This window comes from Schistocerca nitens, chromosome 1 (assembly GCF_023898315.1).
Source record: "Schistocerca nitens isolate TAMUIC-IGC-003100 chromosome 1, iqSchNite1.1, whole genome shotgun sequence".
In the NCBI taxonomy this organism is placed as follows: domain Eukaryota; kingdom Metazoa; phylum Arthropoda; class Insecta; order Orthoptera; family Acrididae; genus Schistocerca; species Schistocerca nitens.
Window position 1 is genome coordinate 1,122,090,204 of NC_064614.1, and position 24,806 is coordinate 1,122,115,009.

The 24,806-nt window shown below is 42.3% G+C and overlaps 1 pseudogene; it reads right to left on the reverse strand.

Annotated features, from left to right (window-relative positions):
• LOC126199186 (lysosomal alpha-mannosidase-like) overlaps positions 1-22,290 on the reverse strand; it is a 153,703-nt pseudogene extending 131,413 nt beyond the window's left edge.
• Positions 22,291-24,806: the final 2,516 nt, after the last annotated feature.

The following is a 24,806-nucleotide window of genomic DNA, read 5'->3' on the forward strand; positions in this document are numbered from 1 at the left end:
AGTATACAAAATGTAAACAGGAAAATTTCAGGACTACTGGTACGGATTAACTGAAAAATGACACAAAGGAAGTTCTTAAGACATTTCATTTGTGAATCCTAATCTCATGAACAATCATCGCATATCAATGTAACTGTTGGACATTGTAGCAGACTGTGGTGCATACTGTCTAACTGTGATCCAAGATAAGATACTCTGGAAACTTGAGTGATTTCCGAGAAACTACAGGTGAAGCCGTTAATTGGATATTGAGTACTGATAAATATCTTTAAATTACAATACTGTGTCAAAACCATATTTTTCATAAAATCTGTGACCTGAACTTCTCTTGTAAAATTCGTGGCTTGGTACTTTACTATCTTACCTTACTTAACTAATTCATTTTTATTGACAAACTGACTCTTATTACAAGGTGAAAAATATGAGTATATAAAAAACAATCATAGTTTATGTAAAATAAGAATTCCTCTATTTTTCCTTAGTTTTCCCTTACAAATGAGATGGGGGATAGAAAGTGGGGTAGGGGGTGAAGCAAAGGGCGAAAATTGAATCATAGTCAGATGTTCAATGCATTTTAAAATTTTACTCACTTCCATAGTAATACTGGTCCACTGTTTTCAGCCAACCAACATCATCATGTGTGTGTGGCACCAAGTGCACATTCAGATATCCAGGTTTTGGCTTTGGACACGCCTGTAACAAAACAGTAATACATCACTTAGCAGTTCCACATTTACTTTCCCATAAAACAAGTTTTTACAATTTAAATTATTTATTTTTCACAATACCACAATATAATTCAATACATAATTACATTCTTTTAGAACATGACACCTCTCCAAGTCGTCTTCTTGTCTCGAAGAAGAACTTTAAGGGCAATGTAACTTGCTTGACATACAGATTCTTGCAAGCTCTTTTTCAAAAGTCTTCTATCCTTCTATTCAGCAGTATTTGCAGGATGTTTATAGTTACACTTTCACTACATGAGACAGTGTTGGAGAAAAGCTATTTATCATGTGGGTACCCAACTTTATAGGGATGTTGTTGAGGCTGTGCTGTAGATTTGTATTGTTAGTGGTGTCAGTATCATGACATGCTGTTAGGTGCCAGTACAGGTATGGCAACATAGGGTTGAAACAAGCTTTCGTTTGCATTACAGTTGTAGACAGTCATCATAAGTCCAAACAAAGTGAACAGGACTTTACTTGTAAACCAGTTTTATCAAAATATATAGCATAGTGCTGCTGCTCTTCATTAGTACTGACAAATTAAACGAATGAAGAGTGTTCAAATTAACTGGAGATTTGGGAATTGCTTCTGGAGCACGTCAACAGCTATTTTTGCCACAAATTGTTGAAGAAGTTACTGGCTCCGTGGATGAGACACAATGTGACATCTTCAAGCAATACATGAGCAGGGTCAGGACAGCTGACTATTCCATGGCCCACCATTCTTAGAGTGCAGTGAACAGTTGTGAAATGGAACATATAGTGTGATTCCAGGCTATCTTGGATGCAGATGGTGGTCACACTGACCAACAATTGTAGCCTGCAACATGAACCTGGCATGCAATTAACAAATGTTACCTTCTAATTTGTAAACTAAAATGTATTTCATTGCATGGTTTATTCATTTCTAACTTAGAGTGTGTGGTTTCACATGTTTGGTTCGTACAGTTCTCTCTCTCTCTCACTTTCTCTTTTCAGATTTATATGTTGCTCACAAACTGCAACATCTTTTAAGTTTTTCACTCTAATTAAGGCCACAGAAGCGGTCGTGGCAACAGTGATAACCAAAGTACAAAAGACAACTAAAACAAGTATAAAGATACACTATGTGATCAAAAGTATCCATAAACCCCCCAAAATATACGTTTTTCATATTAGGTGCATTGTGTTGCCATCTACTGCCAGGTACTCCATATCAGCGACCTCAGTAGTCATTAGACATTTTGAGAGAGCAGAATGGGGCACTCCACGGGACTCACGGACTACGAACATGGTCAGGTGATTGGGTGTCACTTGAGCGGGCCGAAGTGGCTGAGCAGTTCTAGGTGCTACAGTCAGGAACCACACAACCGCTATGGTCGCAGGTTCGAATCCTACCTTGAGCAAGGATGTGTGTGATGTCCTTAGGTTAGTCAGGTTTAGTAGTTCTAAGTTCTAGGGGACTAATGACCTCAGAAGTTATGTCCCATAGTGCTCAGAGCCATTTGAACCATTTTATGGGTGTCACTTGTTTATACGTCTTTACGCGAGATTTCCACACTCCTAAACATCTCTAGGTCCACTGTTTCAGATGTGGTAGTGAAATGGAAACGTGAAGGGGCACGTACAGCACAAGAGCGTACAGGCCGACCTCGTCTGTTGACTGACAGAGACCGCCGACAGTTGAAGAGGCACCTAATGTGTAATAGGCAGACACCTATTCAGACCATCACACAGGAATTCCAAACTGTATCAGGATCCACTGCAAGTACTATGACAGTTAGCCAGGAGATGAGAAAACTTTGATTTCATGTTCAAGCGGCTGCTCATAAGCCACGCATCACACCGATAAATGCCAAATGATGCCTCGCTTGGTGTAAGTAGCGTAAACAATGGACGATTGAACAGTGGAAAACGTTGTTTGGAGTGCTGAATCATGGTACACAACGTGGCGGTCCGATGGCATGGTGTGGGTATGGCGAATGCCCGGTGAATGTCATCTGCCAGCGTGTGTAGGGCCAACAGTGGTGGTGGTGGTGGTGGTATGGTGTGGGCGTGTTTTTCATGAAGGCTTGCACGCCTTGTTGTCTTGCGTGGCACTATCACAGCACAGGCCTACATTGATGTTTTAAGCACCTTCTTGCTTCACACTGTTGAAGTGCAATTAGGGGATGCTGATTGCCTCTTTCAACACGATTGAGCACCTGTTTATAATGCACGGCATGTGACGGAGTGGTTACACGACAATAACATCACTGTAATGGACTGGCCTGCACAAAGTCCTGACCTGATCCTATAGATTAGATTAGATTAGTTTACGTTCCATAGATCTGTGCTGAGGAGATCCTCGTGGATGTGGAACATGTCTTTTTTTTTGTTTTTTAAGCTGAAATAACAATACTAATAGTATGAATATATACGTCATTTGTTTCTATTAAAAAATTCGTCGATGGAGTAGAAGGAGTTGGCCACTAGTAAGTCTTTCAGGCTTAAACTGATCTTTATTTGTAACTAAATTTTTTATGTTTACCGGCAAATTATTGAAGATGAGTGTTCCTGAGAAGTGGACCCCTTTTTGAACTAAAGTAAGTGTTTTTAAGTCATTGTGCAGATCATTTTTGTTCCTGGTATTGTATGTATGAACTGAGCTGTTTGTTGGAAAAAGAGATATATTATTTAGGACAAATTTCATTAATGAGTAAATATACTAAGAGGCAGTAGTTAGTATACCCAGTTCTTTTAAGAGGTTTCTACAGGACGTCCGTGAATTTACTCCACAAATAATACGTATTACACGCTTTTGGACTCTGAAAACTTTTCTTTGACTTTAAGAGTTACCCCAAAATATTATACCATATGACATAATGGAATGAAAGTAGGCAAAGTATGCAAGCTTTTTATTTTTATGTCGCCTATGTCTGGTAACACTCGAATTGCAAATACAGATTTGTTAAGGCGTTTCTGCAGTTCTGTGGTGTGCTCTTCCCAACTGAATTTATTATCAAGTTGTAATCCCAGGAATTTAAGACTGTCAACCTCTTCTTCGTATTTTATGCATATGCTGGGTGGAAACCTCTTACAGGTTCTAAATTGCATATAGTGAGTCTTTTCGAAGTTTAATGTCAGTGAGTTGGCTTTAAACCATTTATTAATATCCATGAAAATATCATTAGCAGATCTTTCTAGAACTACACTTCACATACTATTTATTGCAATACTTGTGTCATCTGCAAACAAAACGAACTCTGCTTCTGGCAGTGTAACTGATGAGAGATCATTAATGTACACAAGAAAAAGCAATGGCCCTAAGATGGATCCTTGTGGGACACCACATGTAATTTCTTCCCAGTCTGATGATGACTGATGACTTAATTCACTAGTCCCTTGCACTGACACCCTTTGTTTCCTGTTAGTGAGGTATGACTTGAACCATTTTGCAGCACTGCCCGTGACACCTTTGGGATGTTTTGAACGCCGAATTCATGCCAGACCTCACCGACCGACATCGATATCTCGCCTCAGTGCAGCACTCCATGAAGAATGGGCTGCCATTCCCCAAAAAACCTTCCAGCACCTGATTAAACGTATGCCTGCGAGAGTGGAAGCTGTCATCAGGGCTAAGGGTGAGCCAACACCATATTGAATTGCAGCATTACTGATGAAGGGCGCCACGAACTTTTAAATCATTTTCAGCCAAGTGTCCGGATACTTTTGATCACATAGTTTGTGTAATCAGTAGAAAGTTCCTAATGGGAGGTAACCTCCATGGTATACTGTCGCTGCAAAGAAACTGCTAAATAAACACAGAGACTGCTGCATAATAGTTGGAAAACAAAGAGTAGGGCTACAGATAGAGAGATGCTGAATGAACGCTTTTGGCTGTCAAGAGGGCAATGCATGATTACTTCAGTGACTGCCATAGCAGAATATTGTCAAGTGATCTTCCACAGAACCCAAAGAAATTCTGGTCGTATGTTAAAGTTGTTAGTGGAAGCAAAGTTAGTGTCCAATCACTAATGAGACAGGAACTGAAATTGAGGGTAGTAAAGCATTTGTCGAAATGCTTAATTCCATTTTCAAATGATCCTTTACAAAGGAAAACACAAGAGACTTGCGCCATACCACTAAAAAGAAGAATGGAATAAGTACTTGTAACAGTGTTAAGTAAGCTTCATGGCCCGATGGAAGTCGCTGTCGCATTCTATACTGAATTTGCGGCTGAGTTAATCCCCCTTCAAACTACACTCCTGGAAATTGAAATAAGAACACCGTGAATTCATTGTCCCAGGAAGGGGAAACTTTATTGACACATTCCTGGGGTCAGATACATCACATGATCACACTGACAGAACCACAGGCACATAGACACAGGCAACAGAGCATGCACAATGTCGGCACTAGTACAGTGTATATCCACCTTTCGCAGCAATGCAGGCTGCTATTCTCCCATGGAGACGATCGTAGAGATGCTGGATGTAGTCCTGTGGAATGGCTTGCCATGCCATTTCCACCTGGCGCCTCAGTTGGACCAGCGTTCGTGCTGGACGTGCAGACCGCGTGAGACGACGCTTCATCCAGTCCCAAACATGCTCAATGGGGGACAGATCCGGAGATCTTGCTGGCCAGGGTAGTTGACTTACACCTTCTAGAGCACGTTGGGTGGCACGGGATACATGCGGACGTGCATTGTCCTGTTGGAACAGCAAGTTCCCTTGCCGGTCTAGGAATGGTAGAACGATGGGTTCGATGACGGTTTGGATGTACCGTGCACTATTCAGTGTCCCCTCGACGATCACCAGTGGTGTACGGCCAGTGTAGGAGATCGCTCCCCACACCATGATGCCGGGTGTTGGCCCTGTGTGCCTCGGTCGTATGCAGTCCTGATTGTGGCGCTCACCTGCACGGCGCCAAACACGCATACGACCATCATTGGCACCAAGGCAGAAGCGACTCTCATCGCTGAAGACGACACGTCTCCATTCGTCCCTCCATTCACGCCTGTCGCGACACCACTGGAGGCGGGCTGCACGATGTTGGGGCGTGAGCGGAAGACGGCCTAACGGTGTGCGGGACCGTAGCCCAGCTTCATGGAGACGGTTGCGAATGGTCCTCGCCGATACCCCAGGAGCAACAGTGTCCCTAATTTGCTGGGAAGTGGCGGTGCGGTCCCCTACGGCACTGCGTAGGATCCTACGGTCGTGGCGTGCATCCGTGCGTCGCTGCGGTCCGGTCCCAGGTCGACGGGCACGTGCACCTTCCGCCGACCACTGGCGACAACATCGATGTACTGTGGAGACCTCACGCCCCACGTGTTGAGCAATTCGGCGGTACGTCCACCCGGCCTCCCGCATGCCCACTATACGCCCTCGCTCAAAGTCCGTCAACTGCACATACGGTTCACGTCCACGCTGTCGCGGCATGCTACCAGTGTTAAAGACTGCGATGGAGCTCCGTATGCCACGGCAAACTGGCTGACACTGACGGCGGCGGTGCACAAATGCTGGGCAGCTAGCGCCATTCGACGGCCAACACCGCGGTTCCTGGTGTGTCCGCTGTGCCGTGCGTGTGATCATTGCTTGTACAGCCCTCTCGCAGTGTCCGGAGCAAGTATGGTGGGTCTGACACACCGGTGTCAATGTGTTCTTTTTTCCATTTCCAGGAGTGTATAATCTATCATAGATCCCTCGAACACAAAACTGTGCCCAGTTCGAGGAAAATGGCACAGGTCACACCAGTCTACAAAAAAGTAGTAGAAGTGATCCACAAAATTACTGTCCAATATCCCTGACATCTTTTGGTTGTAGAATCTTAGAACATATTCTAAGCTCAAACATAATTATGGAAACCAGCACAGATTTAGAAAATATTTATCATGTGGAACCCTACTTGCACTTTTCGCGCATGACATACTGAAAGCTTCGGCTCAAGGCAACCGAATAGATGCAATGTTTCTTGATGTCCGAAAAGCATTTGACTTAGTACCACATCTACGCTTATTGTATAAAGTACGATCATAGGGGGGTATCAAGTGATACTGGACTGAGGAGTTTTTGGTAGGGAGGACGCAGCATGTTATCTCGGATGGGGAGAGAGTGTCAGGTATAGAAGTAACATTAGGTGTGCCTCAGGGAAGTGTATTGTGACCCTTGCTCTTCATGTTGTGTATTAATGACCTTGCAGACAATATTAATAGTAAAATCAAGCTTTTTGCAGATGATGCGGTTATTTACAATCAAGTACTATCTGAAAGAAGCTGCATAAATATTCAGTCAGATCTTGATAAGATTTCAAAGCGGTGCAGAGCTTGGAGACTTTCTTTAAAAGTTAAAGATTTTGCATTTCACAAAACGAAATATCGTAGTATCCTATGACTAACATCAATTGAGTCACAACTGGAATCGCCCCCTCATACAAATATCTAGGTGTAACACTTTGCGGGGATATGAAATGGAATGATCACATAGGTTCAATCGTGGGTAAAGCAGGTAGTAGGCTTCTGTTTATTGGTAGAATACTGGAGAAGTGCAATCACTCTACAAAGGAGATTGCTTACGAATTCTAGAATATTGCTCATGTGTGTGGGACCCGTACCATATAGGCCTACACCTGACAAGGATACTGAACGTAAACTGAGAAGGGCAGCACAAATGGTCTCAGGTTTGTTTAATGCATGGGAGAGTGTCACGGAGATACTTTAAGAACTGACATGGGAGACTCTTGACGATAGACAAACTATCCCGAGAAAGTCTTTTAAAGTTTCAGGATCTGCCTTTAGATGAATACTCTAGAAATATACTACAATCTCCTACGTATCGCTCACTTAGGGATAGTGAAGACAAGATTAGAATCATTACTGCACACACGGAGACATTCAAACAATCATTCTTCCCGCGCTCCATACGTGAATCGAACAGGAAGAAACCTTTATAACTGGTACAACGGGACGTACCTTCTGCCATGCACCTCACGGTGGTTTGCAGGGTATATAAGTAGATGTAAACGACACCATCATCAGCAAACAATCTAAGAGCTGCTCAAATTGTCTCCTAAATCGTTTATGAAGAATAAGAGAAGCAGAGGACCTATAATACTTCCTTGAGGAACCCCAGATATCAGATCTGTTTTACTAGATAACTTCCTGTCAATAACTCCGAACTATGGCCTTTCTGGGGGACATCACGAAGCCATTCACACAACTGAGCTGATAGGTTCGCAATCTTATCAAAAGTCATTTGCGGGGAACGGTGTAAAAAGCTTCTGAAAATATAGAAATATGGAATAACTTGCGATCTTCTGTTGACAGCACTATTCCACCATGGATTGTGGAACACATATTTACAGCAATCATCAATACAAGACAAAATCAGTTTGTGTTCACTGTTTCATAAAACCTTAATGGTACTGTTGTTACCTCACAGCTTCTATTCAGGCAGCAGAATTTTTATATCACGCAAAATAAATCTCCTGCAACTGTAAGGTCAAAATTAAGTTCTCTATTTCCCTGTAGTTATAATTGTTAAATGTGTGTGTGTGTGTGTGTGTGTGTGTGTGTGTGTGTGCGGCTGGTCCCGGCGGAGGTTCGAGTCCTCCCTCGGGCATGAGTGTGTGTGTTTCTCCTTAGGATAATTTAGGTTACGTAAAGTGTAAGCTTAGGGACTGTTGACCTTAGCAGTTAAGTCCCATAAGATTTCACACACATCTGACCATTTTGTGTGTGTGTGTGTGTGTGTGTGTGTGTGTGTGTGAGAGAGAGAGAGAGAGAGAGAGAGAGAGAGAGAGAGATAGAGAGAGAGAGAATATCCCTGCCTAATAATTATAAGCAAATGATGTACGGTACGCCATAATATGTGAAGTTTTCTGGATGATTTTTTTTTCTTTTTTGAAGATGATGGTTGGTTGCGGAGAGGAGACCAAACAGCGAGGTCATCGGTCCCATCGGTCTAGGGAAGGATGGAGAAGAAAGCCGGCTGTCCCCTTTCAAAGGAACCATCCCAGCATTTGCCAGAAGCGATTTAGGGAAATCGCGGAAAACCTCAGTCAGAATGGCGGGACGCAGTTTTGAACCGCCGTCCTCCTGAATGCGAGTCCAGTCTGCTAAAAACTGCGCCACCTAGCTCGTTGACGATGATACAAGCAAACTAGAAATGTAGGAACATAACAAAGAGAAAACGGAGATGTGATCCTCATTTGTGTATCAAAAAATAGATAACACAAGCGTCGAAATCCAGGGTTATCATATGCAACGGCACCCAAGTTATTAAGTATCTCATCCAATTATGGAAGGATCTGGTCCGCTGTTAACATTGACTGGAATTACTGTGTCCAAAAATGTTCAAATGTGTGTGAATTCCTAAGGGACCAAACTGCTGAGATGATCGGTCCCTGGACTTACTAATTTAAACTAACTTAGACTAACTTACGCTAAGAACAACACACACACCCATGCCCGAGGGAGGACTCGAACGTCCGGCGGCAGAGGCCGCACAGTCCATGACATGGTGCCTCAAACCACGCCGCTACTGTGTTCTTACAGCGCTACCTTACAGAAATAGTCAGGAAGCCCTGTGGGTGTGCATTGGGTAGTTGCAGCGAAATGTTAAGATTCAAAAATGAGTGGCCATCAATCAGCATCGGCGTAGTAACGCTTGAGAAAGGGCAAACTCTCGTTGCTGAGCACAAGCATGGAAGACTGACAAATTCTTTCTTCCGAAGATCTTACAAAGGTGCATATACAATGTTAGCAATCTATGGTTATTATCTTCACGTATGTTTTTGTCCTTTTTTTACACCTGTTAGTTATTTAAATATAACGCCCTCGAGTCTGCCGCCAGAACACGTTTTGTACAGTAAATGTCACAATATTTGTTCCAGGCAATTGCTCGATATCAGTAGGTGGTGGCTGCTCGTTAGTCCTGGCAAGTAGTAGTGAAAAATACCGTAACACGCAAATCATTTACCGGTACGTCAATGATCTTCAGTTTTTTAAGACAGTTATTTACACTTTATGATGATCAGTTTTTTATTGGGTAGTGCATGTCATTCGTTTGCCCATAGTCGTTCTCTCTTCATCTGGAATATAGGGTGATAAGAAACGGTCTGAAACGCTTGCAAGGGTGTCGCGGAGTAGGTTGTGCTGAGTAATAATTGTTAAGAGAAAAATCGATACTTTGCGCCGTTTCCCAGTTTATTAGCATTGAAGTTAGCCAGTCAGGCCGTTGGCGTTGCGCGCAAATTCAGACAGCCTGCCAGATAAAATACCGAGTGATCAAAAAGTCAGTATAAATTTGAAAACTGAATAAATCACGGAATAATGTAGATAGAGAGGTACAAATTGACACACATGCTTGGAATGACATGGGGTTTTATTAGAACCAAAAAACTACAAACGTTCAAAAAATGTCCGACAGATGGCGCTTCATCTGATCAGAATAGCAATAATTAGCATAACAAAGTAAGACAAAGCAAAGATGATGTTCTTTACAGGAAATGCTCAATATGTCCACCATCATTCCTCAACAATAGCTGTAGTTGAGGAATAATGTTGTGAACAGCACGGTAAAGCATGTCGGTAGTTATGGTGAGGCATTAGCGTCGGATGTTGTCCTTCAGCATCCCTAAAGATGTCGGTCGATCACGATACACTTGCGACCCAAAGCCAATAATGGCACGGACTGAGGTCTGGGGACCTGGGAGGCCAAGCTTGACGAAAGTGGCGGCTGAGCACACGATCATCACCAAACGACGCGCGCAAGAGATCTTTCACGCGTCTAGCAATATGGGGTGTTTTTTTTTTTTTCTTTCTAATACAATCCCATATCATTCCAAGCATGTGTGTCAATTTGTACCTCTCTATCTACACTTGACCTTTTGATCATCCGGTATGTCAGTTGTTCTCATAGCGTAGATGGATGATATCGAACGAGACTGCTAAGTCTTTGGCTCAGTTTTTGAAAACTAATGAAGAACACGCCTCGGGGAACGCCAGAAATCACTTCTGTTTTACTCTATGACTTTGTGTCAGTTACTACGAACTGTGACCTCTCTGACAGGAAATCACAAATCCAATCACATAACTGAGACGATATTCCATAAGCACGCAATTTCACTACAAGCCGCTTGTGTGGTACAGTGTCAAAATCCTTCTGGAAATCCAGAAATACGGAATCGATCTGAAATCCCTTGCCAAAAGCACTCAACACTTCATGCGAATAAAGAGCTAGTTGTGTTTCACAAGAACGATGATTTCTATACCCATGTTGACTGTGTGTCAATAGAGCGTTTTCTTCGAGGTAGTTCATAATGTTCGAACAGAATATATATTCCAAAATCCTGCTGCATATCGACGTTAATGATATGGGCCTGTAATTTAGTGGACTACTCTTACTACCTTTCTTGAATATTGGTGTGACCTGTGCAACTTTCCAGTCTTTGGGTACGGATCTTTCGTCGAGCGAACGGTTGTATATGATTGTTAAGTATGGAGGTATGAAAGCATACTCTGAGGAATCTAACTGGTACACAGCCTTCACCATAAGACTTGCTTTTATTAAGTGATTTGAGTTGCTTCACTACTCCGAGGATATTTACTTCTACGTTACTCATGTTGGCGGCTGTCCTCGATTCGAATTCTGAAATATTTACTTCGTCTTCTTTTGTGAAGGCGTTTCGGAAGGCTGTGTTTAGTAACGCTGCTTTGGCAGCACTGTCTTCGATAGTATCTCCATTGATATCGCGCAGAATATCAAACGACCTCATCTACTGTTGACTATTAGCTTCGTGTCATTTTTCCATTTGCAGCGCTGCGGCAGATTCTTCAGAAAAATAGTGACACAATCCGCTATTCCAGTAGCTTTACCCTTCAGAGAAAACTCAAGGGGAGTGGAATAGCTGGAAGTGCGGGAAAAATCTATGGTTGGTGAAGGCAAGTACCTGGATGTGACTAAACTTCCGTCTAATCACAAAGCCTAAGTATTGTTTTTCTTGTGTGCCTCCACATGGGATACTGTTCTTTAGCATATACATTTTTTTCTGTAGAGACGCGTCACATTTGTGAAGTTGTTAAAAACTTATGTACCGTGGTGTCTGCAAGAAGGAGTTCATTTTGCAGGTAGTTAGTATGACAGTACAGAGTTCACGCGGAACGTTCTCTCTCTCTCTCTCTCTCTCGATAATGACTTTAAAACTGTCGAAAAGTTACTAAATTTTTCTGTCTTCCCAGCTCCCAACAGAAGTGACAGGATGGTACTCTTTATGCATTATACACTTACTTACCAGTCAGCCACTAACTGTTTCATTTTGGATCTTTACATACATCACTTTTAGCATATTATTATTATTTCTTTCCTTTCTCAGACGTTATGTCTGGTTAAAAATGGAAAGCGACGCGGACCGTGATCAAGCGTGACTTCCCTTTAACTGTACGGCATATGTTACATTGCATTCAGGAAGTTTCGGGTAATTGAACATGTATCAATAATTACAGATTTCTGTAGTTGTATATATACGTTTGGATGTAGCTGTATTGCGTTGATGTACTGGTGGATATTGTGTGGTATGACTCCTGTAGTTGATAGTATAATTGGTATAATGTCAACTTTATCCTGATGCCACATGTCCTTGACTTCCTCAGCCAGTTGGATGTATTTTTCAATTTTTTTCCTCCTGTTTTCTTCTGTATATTTGTTGTATTGGGTATGGATATTTCGATTAGTTATGTTAATTTCTTCTTTTTATTGGTGAGTATGATGTCAGGTTGGTTATGTGGTGTTGTTTTATCTGTTATAATGGTCCTGTTCCAGTATAATTTGTATTCATCATTCTCCAGTACGTTTTGTAGTGCATACTTGAATGTGGGAACGTGTTATTATTATTATTATTATTATTACTGGTTAATGAAATTGGTCTTGTGCGAGGATGTGCTGATAAGTAATGCTTCGAATCTGTTATGCGAAAACTCTTACAGCTTTTTAAATAAAAGAAACGCTAAGATTCTACATCGTTATCCTTCATGTCTCTATATTTGCTGTCCTTTACCGCTAGAGCGCCCCGAATTGCAATGTCTAACATGGGAGAGTGTAATACGGCAGTGTGTAATGTAACTATATCGGTGAGTGAGAAATAGCTTGCTGTAATCGAGTTTTTAATGGAAGAAGACGTGCCTCCTACTGAAATTCATTTCTTGCAACATGACAATCCCAGACAACACTCGAGCGCTGCGACATCTGATCGATGCTCCTCCATACAGCCTCGATTTGGCCCCATCCGAGTGTCATCTGTTTCCAAAGTTTCAAGAACATCTACAAGGACTTCAGTTTGACAGTGATGAAGCGCTAGAAGCAGAGGTGCGGCTGTGGCCCTATTAACAAATTCAAAGATTCTACAGTGGCGTTATCAACAAAATGGTCTCCAAAATGGTTCAAATGGCTCCGAGCACTACGGGACTTACTGATGAGGTCATCAGTCCCCTAGAACTTAGAACTACTTAAACCTAACTAACCTAAGGACATCACACACATCCATGCCCGAGGCAGGATTCGAACCTGCAACCGTAGCGGTCGCGTGGTTCCAGACTGTAGCGCCTAGAACCGCTCGGCCACGCCGGCCGGCAAAATGGTCTCTCGCTGAGAGAATTTTAACAAAGTTTGCTTTATTTAAAAGCTTTAAAAGTTTCATATAAAAAATTCGGAGGCATTACTTTTCAGCACGCCCTCTTAGTTTATTTTCTGATATGGTTTGCTGACCAGTGCTTGGACATGAATGACGCCGCTCTCATGCTCTCGACAATAAGGCCAACTTCAAATAGCATTCACTCATCGCGTCAGAAGCTGTCGCCAATTAAAAGAAGCTGTCAAAGCTGCTAGAAAAAATGAATTTTGTCTAACTATTGAATTGTTCTGCAGCGATCAATCTGCTCGGAATGCTTTCGCTAACGTTTCGCATGCCGTCGGGACCATTTCATGGTGCTGACACGTTTCCTGCAGATAGAAGATTCGCACATTACTTCCGTTGTTTGCGCCTTCGTGCAAGGGCTACTCAGTACTAATACTGCTCGACGGAGCGAACTTTGTGTTACCGGATTCATACGTTCATATTCAGCAAAGACGCTGATTACATCGTTGTTAAGCGCTTGGAATCCTCTACCAGACCTTCTCCTTCTTCATTTGCCCTGCCTTTTCCTGTCCACCACGGGGTCGGCAATTGTTATATGGTTGATGCAATGTTAGTAACAGTTTGCGATGAATACCCTTCCTGACGAAGGCATCCCTCTCCCCCCCCCTCCCCCTCCGTCCCAATGCACCACCTGGGAGACAATCTGTGTATCCCATCTGTATGCGTCCAGCGCAAATCTCATGTTCGGGTGAGAGAGTCTTCCTCATGTTTGCGGGCGTAAGAAACCACCGAAAGACCACGTCCAACAGCTCTCCTCGTTAATCGTGATGCGTTAACCTGCTCATCCGGACGACACCCATCCGGGTGAGGCCCCAAGGAGTAGAGACATTACCTGTGTTTCTCCGACATCTGAACTTGCTCCATCTCAATAAACAGTTCACTACGAAAGTGGAAAAGGATGGCATCTTACCATTCCTGGACGTCTTAGTCAGAAGAAGAGCTGATGGTACGCTGGGACACAGCGTCTATCGCAAATCAGCTCATACAGAGCTATATTTGCAGGCCACAAGTTGCCATCATCCTGAGCAACGCGGTAGTGTCCTATGCTCTTTGGTGCACAGAGCACATGTAGTCTCAGATGCTGACAGTCTACCTGGTGAGCTACAACACCTGAGAACGGTATTACAACAGAATGGCTATTCCGATAGGCAGATACGCCATGCATTCCGTTCCATGCAAACTCGAAGGAGGGATGGAAATGAAGGTGCGGAGGCACCCACTGCAACAGCGTTCTTGCCCTATTTTGGCGGCATGTCTTCGAGAATAGAAAGAATCCTCAAAACGCACGACGTCAAGAGTGTGTTTTCGGCCACCAGCAAAATTGAGGAATTTATTGTACTCGGTCAAAGACGACCTTGGCCTTAGGAAACGTAGCGTGTATAAAATCCCATGCCATTGTGGAAAATATTAATTTGGACAGACATGCCGAACCGTGCAAGAACGTTGCGTCATACACGCCTGGGACAACCTGATAAATCAGCGGTAGCGGAGCATTGCGTAAGCGTTACGAACAGACGGAAATTTTATCCCCAGCGTCATCTTTCTGGGATTGTGTCGTTAAGGAAGCCATACATATCCGCACGGCGGACAATCTTATCAACAGGGATGCAGGTTTTCAACTAAGCGCCACCTGGAATCCAACACTGGCTGCTATTAAATCAAAATCAGGGACAACAAGAACTTCAGATTCCTCAAGTGACGCAACGCGAAACTGAGATTTAGTTCAAACTTTAACCGGAGGAGCGTCCGGCAGCACAGTCATTGCCCATAGCGAACGCACGGATGGCCTTTCTGCGGCTCCCAGCAGGGGGCACCAGGTGCGCCGCTTTCCTCCGACTACGAACGTCTTCCGGCGCACGCGTATTGCCTGCTCCCGTAATGATAAATTCCGACATAGTCGCGCGATTATCATCAGTCGCGCCTTGCAGCAGTGACAGCAACAGCTACCACCATCTACATCTACATATATACTCCGCTAGCCACCAAGCGGTGTGTGGCACAATTCGCGCCAAAGTCATATTCCCCCCGCCCCCCCACCCCTGTTCCACTCGCGGATCGCGCGAGGGAAAAACGATTGTCTGAACGCATCAGTACGAGCTCTAATTTCCCTTATCTTTGAATGGAGATTATTGCGCTATTTGAAAGTCGGTGGTAATAGTATATGCTCCACATTCTAGGCGATGATCGGATTTTGGAATTTAGTGAGCAGCCCCTTCTGGTTAGCGCGTCGTCTATCTGCAAGTGTGTCCCACTTCAGACTTTCTATGAGATTTGTAACGCTAAATGTAGCAGTCACGAATCTTGCCGCTCTTCTTTGGACCTTCTCAGTCTCTTGAAGCAGACCCAACTGGTAAGGGTCCCATACAGACGAACAATACTCTAAGACTGGACGAACTAACGTATTGTAAGCTATTTCCTTTGTTGAAGGACTGAATCGCTTCAGGGTTCTACCAATAAACCGCAATCTAGAGTTCGCCTTACCCGTTACTTGTGTAATCTGACCATTCCATGTGAGATCATTTCGAACAGTCACACCCAGAGACTTGACTGATGTTACCGCTTCCAAAGACTGATCATTTATTTTGTACTCATACATTAATGGGGATTTTCTCCTTTTTATATGCAGTAGGTTACACTTACTAATATTGAGAGATAACTGCCAGTCATTACACCACGCATTTATTTTCTGCAAATCCTCATTGATTTGTTCACAACTTTCGTGTGATACTACTTTCCTGTAGACTACAGCATCATCGGCATACAGTCTAAGGCCGCTGTCAATACCATCAACCAGATCGTTTATGTAAATCGTAAAAAGCAGAGGACCTATTACGCTGCCCTGGGGCACACCTGAAGTTAGTCTTGTTTCTGTTGAAGTTACCCCATTCAGGACGACATACTGCTCCCTGTCTATTAGAAAACTTACTATCCAACTGCATATGTCATTCGATAGACCGTAAGCGCGCACTTTTTGTAGCAAGCGACAGTGCGGAACTGAGTCGAATGCCTTTCGAAAGTCGAGAAATATGGCATCAACCTGGGAGCCGGTATCTAGAGGCTGTTGTATATCCTGCACAAAGAGGGCCAGCTGTGTCTCGCATGACCGCTGTTTCCTAAAACAGTGCTGGTTTCTGCAGATGAGCTTCTCAGAGTCTAGAAAGGTCATTATGTCTGAACACAAAATATGTTCCACGATTCTACAACAAATCGATGTCAGTGAAATTGGCCGGTAATTATGTGCACCCGGTTTTCTACCCTTTTTATAGATTGCTATGACCTGGGCCTTCTTCCAGTCCCATGAAACTTTCCGCCGTTCCAATGATCTCTGATAGATGATTGATAAGAATGGTGCTACATTTGTAGCATAGTCAACACATAATCTAACAGGGAGACCGTCTGGGCCAGATGCCTTCCTGGCGTCTAAGGATCTTAACTGTTTTACAATCCCAGATACACTTAACACTATGTAAGCCATCCTTTCGTTTATTCGATAATTGAAAGGGGGAATGGTGCTGCAGTCCTCTATCGTAAATGTGTTTTTGAAAGCTAGATTTAGAATTTCGGCCTTCTGTTTATCATCATCAGTTACATTACCCGCACTGTCAGCAAGAGGAGGTATTGAATTATTTGTAGCGTTCATAGATTTTACGTACGACCAAAGTTTTTTGGGGTTATTTTTAGAATCTGCAGATAAAATATTGCTTTCAAATTCGTTAAAAGAGTCTCTCATTGTCCTTATGACGACTGCTTTCATTTCGCATAATTTCTGTTTGTCAGTGGGGCAGTGACTACGTTTACAGCGACTGTGCAAAATTCTCAGCTTTCTCAGCAACTTCGTAATATGTTTGTTGTACAAAGGTGGATCCTTTCCCTCCCCTATACTTTTGCTAGGCACATACTTCTCTAGCATATTGTGGACAATACCTTTAAATTCCGATGATGTCGAGCAGTTGCATCGAGGAAATATTGTGCGAGTTACACAAGACGAACCGGCGGCAAACCAGAGAAGCGTATTTGCAACAGATCCGTCGGGAAATCACGAAATGTCACAACCGCAATGATTGTTGCTCAACACGTACCCTGGACATGACACGGAGTTTGGATTGTGTCCCCTCCTTGCAGCGGTTTCACATCAAAAATTTTACCAATAACACGCACAGTAACTTGAGAACAAGGAAAAATATTCCTTGGACAGGGAACAGACAAAAGTATCAAAGGTGAAAACTAAACCACGATTAGAAACTAAATGAGGTTTGTTCGGCAGATAGTTGTAACAAAGGGAGTTTCGCTAAAAGGCGTAAAGGCTCTTCCGAGAACAATTCGACGCCTAATTGCAGCCACGAACTTCGTCGGTCCCTGGATCAGCACTGTAGTTCGAAGGCCCGTTGAAAGTAAAGTCGTGGTACAATATGTTTCTCCAAGCACGCACAATCCACTGCTCAAACGTCTAAAATCCGGCAAACTACGTTCGAATAATAACACACAATTTCCACCTGGAATAATACACAGCTTACTTGTTGCGGGGATTTCCCTAAACCAGTGGTTCCTAACAGGTAAACCGCGAACCCCCAGGGGTCCGCGAGCTATGCCAGAGGGGTCCGCAAGATGCTATTAGAATAAAAAAATATATTAAATATATTTCGTTCGATACCAGATTTTTTGTTTTGGTCGCTTCCTACATGAGCAGTTTCAAGCTCAATATTTTTTGAATAATGAATACGTTAATGTTTGTTCTAAGTACCAAAAAGAGAAAACGTATAAAAATACTCTTTAATTTGGCATTTTTGAGGTACTTGATACTGTGATATGACAAGGTACCAATCATGCTTGATGAGGGGGTCCTCGAGAAAATTTTGTTGGGAACCACTGCCCCAAACAACTGGCAACACTTTGTAAATCATCTCTAAGAGTGTTGTTCCAAGATTAATTACAGTGCGCGCACTACTTGTCTTGGCTCCCTAGTACAGAATCTGTATGGGTTGGAGGACTTAGGGAAGCTGGCTAGCATTTCCTCTCAGCAGGCTACGCTCTTCACGATTATTCCTAGCCATTGGCAGATTTCGGGTTCAGGCTGTTTGTGTCAGAGCGAAAGATGAAGCAGTTCCTGGGCCTTAGTGGGTGCCGAATTGACAGCCCTCTGGCCTATGGCTAAGACATTTCTCCGCATTCTAGTGCGTGTTCTATATCTTTTGCAATTCCTCTGCACTGTGGCACTTGCCTCATACACAAATACACGTCATCTCCGAATTGTATAAGTTTGGGAAGGAAGCACGTTGTTCCATGTAGATCTGTCATCAAGAGGGGTGGTAGATCGTTACTTGTTCTTCTGTGATCTGCATATGTAGTGCAGAAAAAAAAACTGTTTGCCTTTAGGTATGAGTGCTTATCGACCTTCAACTGTGTTATTTTACTAGTTTTATCAAGTTTCATCAAAACTCATAGGCACCTTACTATTGATCAGTTCTTGAGCTCCGCTGGAAGGCGAAAACGGCTTTACAGAAGCTGTCATTCAGAAACACTCTGAGGCACGTGTGGATTCAAACGCTCCCTGGACATATCTGGTGCGTACACATTTTTTGTAAGTGCTTTTGTGTCAAAACTGATAAACGTTTGCAGTAGAAACTGTTTGACTACTGAAACTCAGTTGACTGATTTGTGTGAAACTTGTCACAGCGTAAGGACAAAGTTAAAGCTCGAAACACGGTAGCGCAAGAGAAATAGTTCCTTAGTACTATGTTAAGTCTCATTCCTTTGTGTCTCAGTAGAGGATGAGTAGCACCCCAAAATCTTTAAAGAAAAATTACGCGAATAGCCAGACTTCGACGAGGAAGACGAAACTATGTGAAGATACATATGAAGTGTGTACACTTCTCGGTTATTACGACGTTACACTATGGACTTTTCCCTGGACTATCTCATTCGTAATCCTGTAGCCCTGACCACGTATATGCAATTGGATGGCTTCCATAAATCTATTCACGTCACTGCCAGGCTACTTTTCAAAGCTTGATCGCAACCGACTCTCTGAAGTAAATGTACATCGTTCTAGTAACCAGAAGATAGTCGAACAGTAACCAAATGTTAAGGGAGGAATAAGAACAATAGTGTCCTAATTAAAGTCTCCTCAAATTCTACATTTGATCAATTGCATGCCTACGAACTTCCGACAAAATGGCGAAGTATAAGGGGCACTCAAATTAAATCAAGCCAAATAGAAAAATAAGTAAACTGTTTATTATTTCAAAAGTAATCGTCATAACTGTTAATAGAATTGTCCCATAGGGAGACATGACGGTCAATACCCTCATGGAATAATGTTTACGGTTAACTAGGGAACAACGATTGTACCCAGGCGTACATCTCTTCGTCCAAAGCTAATCGACAGCCACCAATGTCTTTCTTAAGATCTCCAAAAATATGGAAATCGCGTGGAGAGAGATGTTAAAGAGCTTCCCAGCGAAGCTTCTGCAACGTACACTTGGACGTGCTCGCATGTTGTCTACTACGGTGCAGAAATTTGATCGGATGTCCTGATCCCTCCCCATGCGGTTTCTTCATTTTCGGAGTCCTGGAGAAGACGTTCGCGATTGTCGATTTGCTTCGCACGGAGAGCTGCACGTCTGGGTACAACCATATTTCTGTAGACAACCACAAATTCTTTTCCATAAAGGCATTGGCGTCTTTTCTCACAGTGGGATAAATGTAAAAGTATTAGCGGTTGTAGTGATAACTTCTGAAACAACTTGCTTACTTTCTTCCATCTGTCTCGTTGTCATCTAAAGTTCCTTGTACATGAATACCGATGGATAAAATTGTAACAAATTAGAAAAAAATATTTTTTTTCCAAACTATAACTTCAAATTTCGGCTAGGCAACCTACCATTATCGCACACTTCGGCGAGCTTTCTTAGAACCATTTCGAAAAAAAGTCGCTGAATTCCGCCAAATACGAGTTCACATTTACAATGAACCTCAATTAGAAAATAATTTGTCCCCAAGCCATCTTTTCAGACGGAGAAACAGATTAAAGTCACAATTGTGTCAGTTGGCGATTTCCAATAATCGAAATGAGAAACTGCGCGTTGTCCTGCTAAAAGCTCAATTTTTTTGCAGACCATTCTTGGACGTTTCGCTTGGTGTAAATTGGCTTTGATTACTGAACAAACCTGGTAAATAAAATTAATGTTAACCACTCTCCGCGGCGGAGAGGCTTTGGAGTTGTTTTCGTGGGAGCACACCGTGTAGGTTTGGAACAAAGCTTGTAGTCAAACAGCTCATCTCAGACCAAGCTTTTATCACCTACACCAACCTACACTATACGATTCTGCAATGAACCGACTGAATAGTCAAAACCGATGCACTTAAGGGCCTCATCATCGCAGAATTGGTTGGGTTTCTACAGCAACTTCATATCTTTCGTACTTCAAGTTTCTGAGGTTTCAGTTCCTGTGAAACGGGCACGATCGATTTCCTTTCTGATCGTTCCCAATCCGAGCTTACGCTCCGTCACTTCACGCTAAGCAATAACTTCATTTGTAATTCAAGGCCCTTCATGCATTCGCTGTCTCACAATCATTAAAATTCATATTCCTGTCTTGACAACAATAAACTTTATTTAGAAAGTTCAACATGTTTTGCTGACGATTCATCCGGTATTCGTAAATTCAGAGTTAATCTGATTGTCTCAAACAGAAAAATACACTACGTATGTCGTGTCTTAGTGTCCACTACGGCAAATTGCGGTCGAGGCAGTACCTATTAGTAGAAATCCCATCTCATCAACTCGGGCATACACTCAAAACATTAAGCTTCGTGGCTATATTCACGTAAGATCGACAATAAAATTTAAATCTATCAGTTTATTACAGCGATGTAGCACTGTTTAAAAAGTAAATTACTTCTTCGTTTACACTGTAATAGCTTTGTCTTAATAATTAATGAAAAAAATTAGGCAGAATCAGAATTTGCAACACACAAATCACAGCAGTAAACACAACAATTAAAAAAGAAACTATATAAGCAATTTGTTACGGTGCACATTTGCGAGGTAAAGTAATGACTCTTTGCCTTAAAACAAAAAAAAAACTCCTAGATTGTTTAAGATTCAATGTACAATCTGTTAAGCGCAAAGCAAAAAAATTGTTTCTTCCTGGATTTTTTTTTTTTTTAGGTGTCTGAAGGACCTTTAAAGCAACGGAGTGGTTTCTTAAGCAAAGTTCCTGAAATAATTATACAGGGCATAATTTTAAAAAAATTATCACTATCTTGAAGTTCGATCCTTCAATCATTCATCGCACATGTGGCAATCTTTAAACAATTTCCACTAGCAATTATGTGACCACTCCTAGCACACGCTACTTCCCGTCAGCCCCAGGAACGCAACTATCAGTATTCAAAACAAACAATTTTTACAAACCGCATCTTCCTTTAATGTGTCACAGACTGCAGTAACAAATATTGTTGCAGTAGATTATCTGACATAAGTCCAGCCACAACAGTGTACCGGTACAGTAAACACGGTAGAAGGATATCATAATTGATTTGAAGTATTCGACAGGTACCTCCGTAGAACAATACTGGGTGATAATAATGATGAATACTGTCGACTGCTACGTGCGCAAAGCGTGGTAAACGCGAACCTTTTTAGTAGAAGTACAACCTCCATACACAGGATTAAGAAAAGGCAACAAACATGCGTTACAATACTAGTACAAAGACATAAGCAGTCTTCCAATTAGTGATTGTTAAACGTGATATTGATGTGATGCCTTACCTTGTATCCACAAACGTTTTCATCCACGGTGTCCAAATACCTTAACGAAGCAGAACCCTTCGAATAATATAGGGGTTTTGAAGGCATTCGTGGTACACATGCTATTTCATTAGTAACAAACAAGATCACACCTATAACAAACAACATGTCTGCAGCAGTCACGTCCAACACTCAAACGTCTTGCAACAATGCCGACGCACTACTGCCGCGGAAACTAACTAGTTGTGGGCAGGAAATCGCGTATCTGTTAGAAATCACAGTGATTGAGAAGTCACAGATATCAGAATAACAACTTTACAAAATCAAACTGCGATTTCAGTCACAGTTAGCAGAGCTGGCTGAAGTGGCCGTGCGGTTCTGGGCGCTGCAATCTGGAACCGCGAGACCGCTACGGTCGCAGGTTCGAATCCTGCCTCGGGCATGGATGTGTGTGATGTCCTTAGGTTGGTTAGGTTTAACTAGTTCTAAGTTCTAGGGGACTAATGACCTCAGAAGTTGAGTCCCATAGTGCTCAGAGCCATTTGAACCACAGTTAGCAGTCGCATGTAGCATTTCACATTCAACGCCGTGAGACATCTGTTGGCCGAATTCCGAACTGTTTTCTGCGATTTCAGTGACAAGTCGCGGCTCGAAGTCGCAAGTAGCAACTGAAAAGCGCAGTTAACAGTGCCATCTTTTGGCCAAAGTTCGTACTACGCTCATCTCTGCGACACGCTATCGAGTCCAACTGCGATTACTGTGACAAGTCGCAAGTAATTGTAAGAGTCGCAAGTACGTGCGTCTCGCGGGCCCCGAAGAATCGCGTCATGACGTCATCAGAAAGGCTGACGTTGGCCTCGTAGCGTGAGAGACGACGTCATGATTCCTCGGGGCCCGCGAGACGCTTCTGTCGCAAGTAGCAACTAAAAAGCGCAGTTAACAGTGCCATCTGTTGAGCAAAGTTCATACTATGCTATTCGCTACCGAGTCAAACTGTGATTTTTGTGACAAATCGCAACTAAGAGTCGCAAGTAGCAACTGAAAAGCACAGTTAACATTCTTTTCCTAGTGCCATCTGTTGACCGACGTACGTACTTCGCTATGAGAGCCTTGTGCCTCACGTGCTGTGTGTGCTTATTTCAATAGTGGTACAAGTCCATTTTTGTTCATTTTGAGATACAGAGTCGTAAAGTTAAATGAGCGCTGAAAAATCTACAGTTGAGATACCAGAAATATTCAAGCATGATGAACCTTTATTTATATTTGTTTGGATCATTAATTTCAGAAGCATTATAGACAGAAAAGTGGAGGTAATGGACTTTTACCACTATTGGAATAAGCCCTTCATATTATATGACGACATGCACATTCAGCATCAGTTATGGTTGGTCAAACACAGCTGTGACTCTGAATGTATTATATTAATAAGAAGCAACATTGCCTTTTTCTCCTGAAAATATCAAGTAACGTAACAAATGTGTTTGTTTCTGCTTCCAATATGACAGTTTTGGTTAATACTCCACATGCCTACAGGGCTTTGCAATGTTAACACAGCAGAACTCAGACATCTGTATAAATGTAGTGAAATGAAAACGGTATTATTGAGTCATATGAATGCCTCACTTTTGTTCTGACACAGTTCAAGACTCGGGAGAAAAGTTTTACAGCTGGTGTTCTACATGGCAACTTCACACACAAGACCTTTTGCCGACACTACTACCACCTACATAAGTAAGCTTTTCCTGTGTTACTTTTAAGTAATGCACTTAAGCTATTCCTGATTTAACTGGAAGATTTGTACTTCCCACTTTCATATCAACAGCCTCAAAATTCATATTGTAGACTTTGGGATGTGTTACAGGTCAGTGTCACACCAAGATTGTGGAGAAAGGGGGTGGGGGGGGGGGGGCGGCATGTCACTCTCCAACAAGTGTTTACCAATAAATAAGTGGCGGAAAATTACGGGTATAGGACGGCTTAACATGTGGAAAATGAGATTTTCATTATTCACTCACTGTATTTAACATTTATTATTCCTTTAAAATCGCAAAACAACTTCAATAAATCACAGTTTAATCACTCATCTGCACACTTATTTCACAATTATGTCACTTTTAAACTGCAAATCCTCTAAGAGCTGTCTTGAATCTTCATGAGTCTCTCTCAACAGCCTTGATATGGATAGATACGTACAGCAACCAGTAATCAGAGTCAGAACTGTGTCTGCAAAATCACAAGGATTATTAAACAATTTTTGCTGTCACTAATTACAAGCAATATAATTGACAGAGTAGATTGCTAATATTTGCTGTAATGAAAGCCACTGAATGGGGTATATTTCACATTTGCAAGAACAATCTCACTGAAGTAAGTAAGTCCATCGAAACACTTAGAAACTAACCTCTCGTCTGACGAAAACGGTCTAAAGACGCAGTGGCAATTTCTCCAGATCTGTTGACAGTGATATTTTGAGTTATCACTTTACTGAGTGACTGAAATGTAGTTCGAGTATCTGTGAACACAACAATGTGTTAGAATTCATTTTCTAAACACTAACTATTACGGTACTGTATGGCTACTTACATATTAATTACACTATTAATATTTGCACAGTTGTATCTTTAATACAAAATTAAAGCCAACGGAAGAACAAACGTAAAACATACTTCCCAATGACA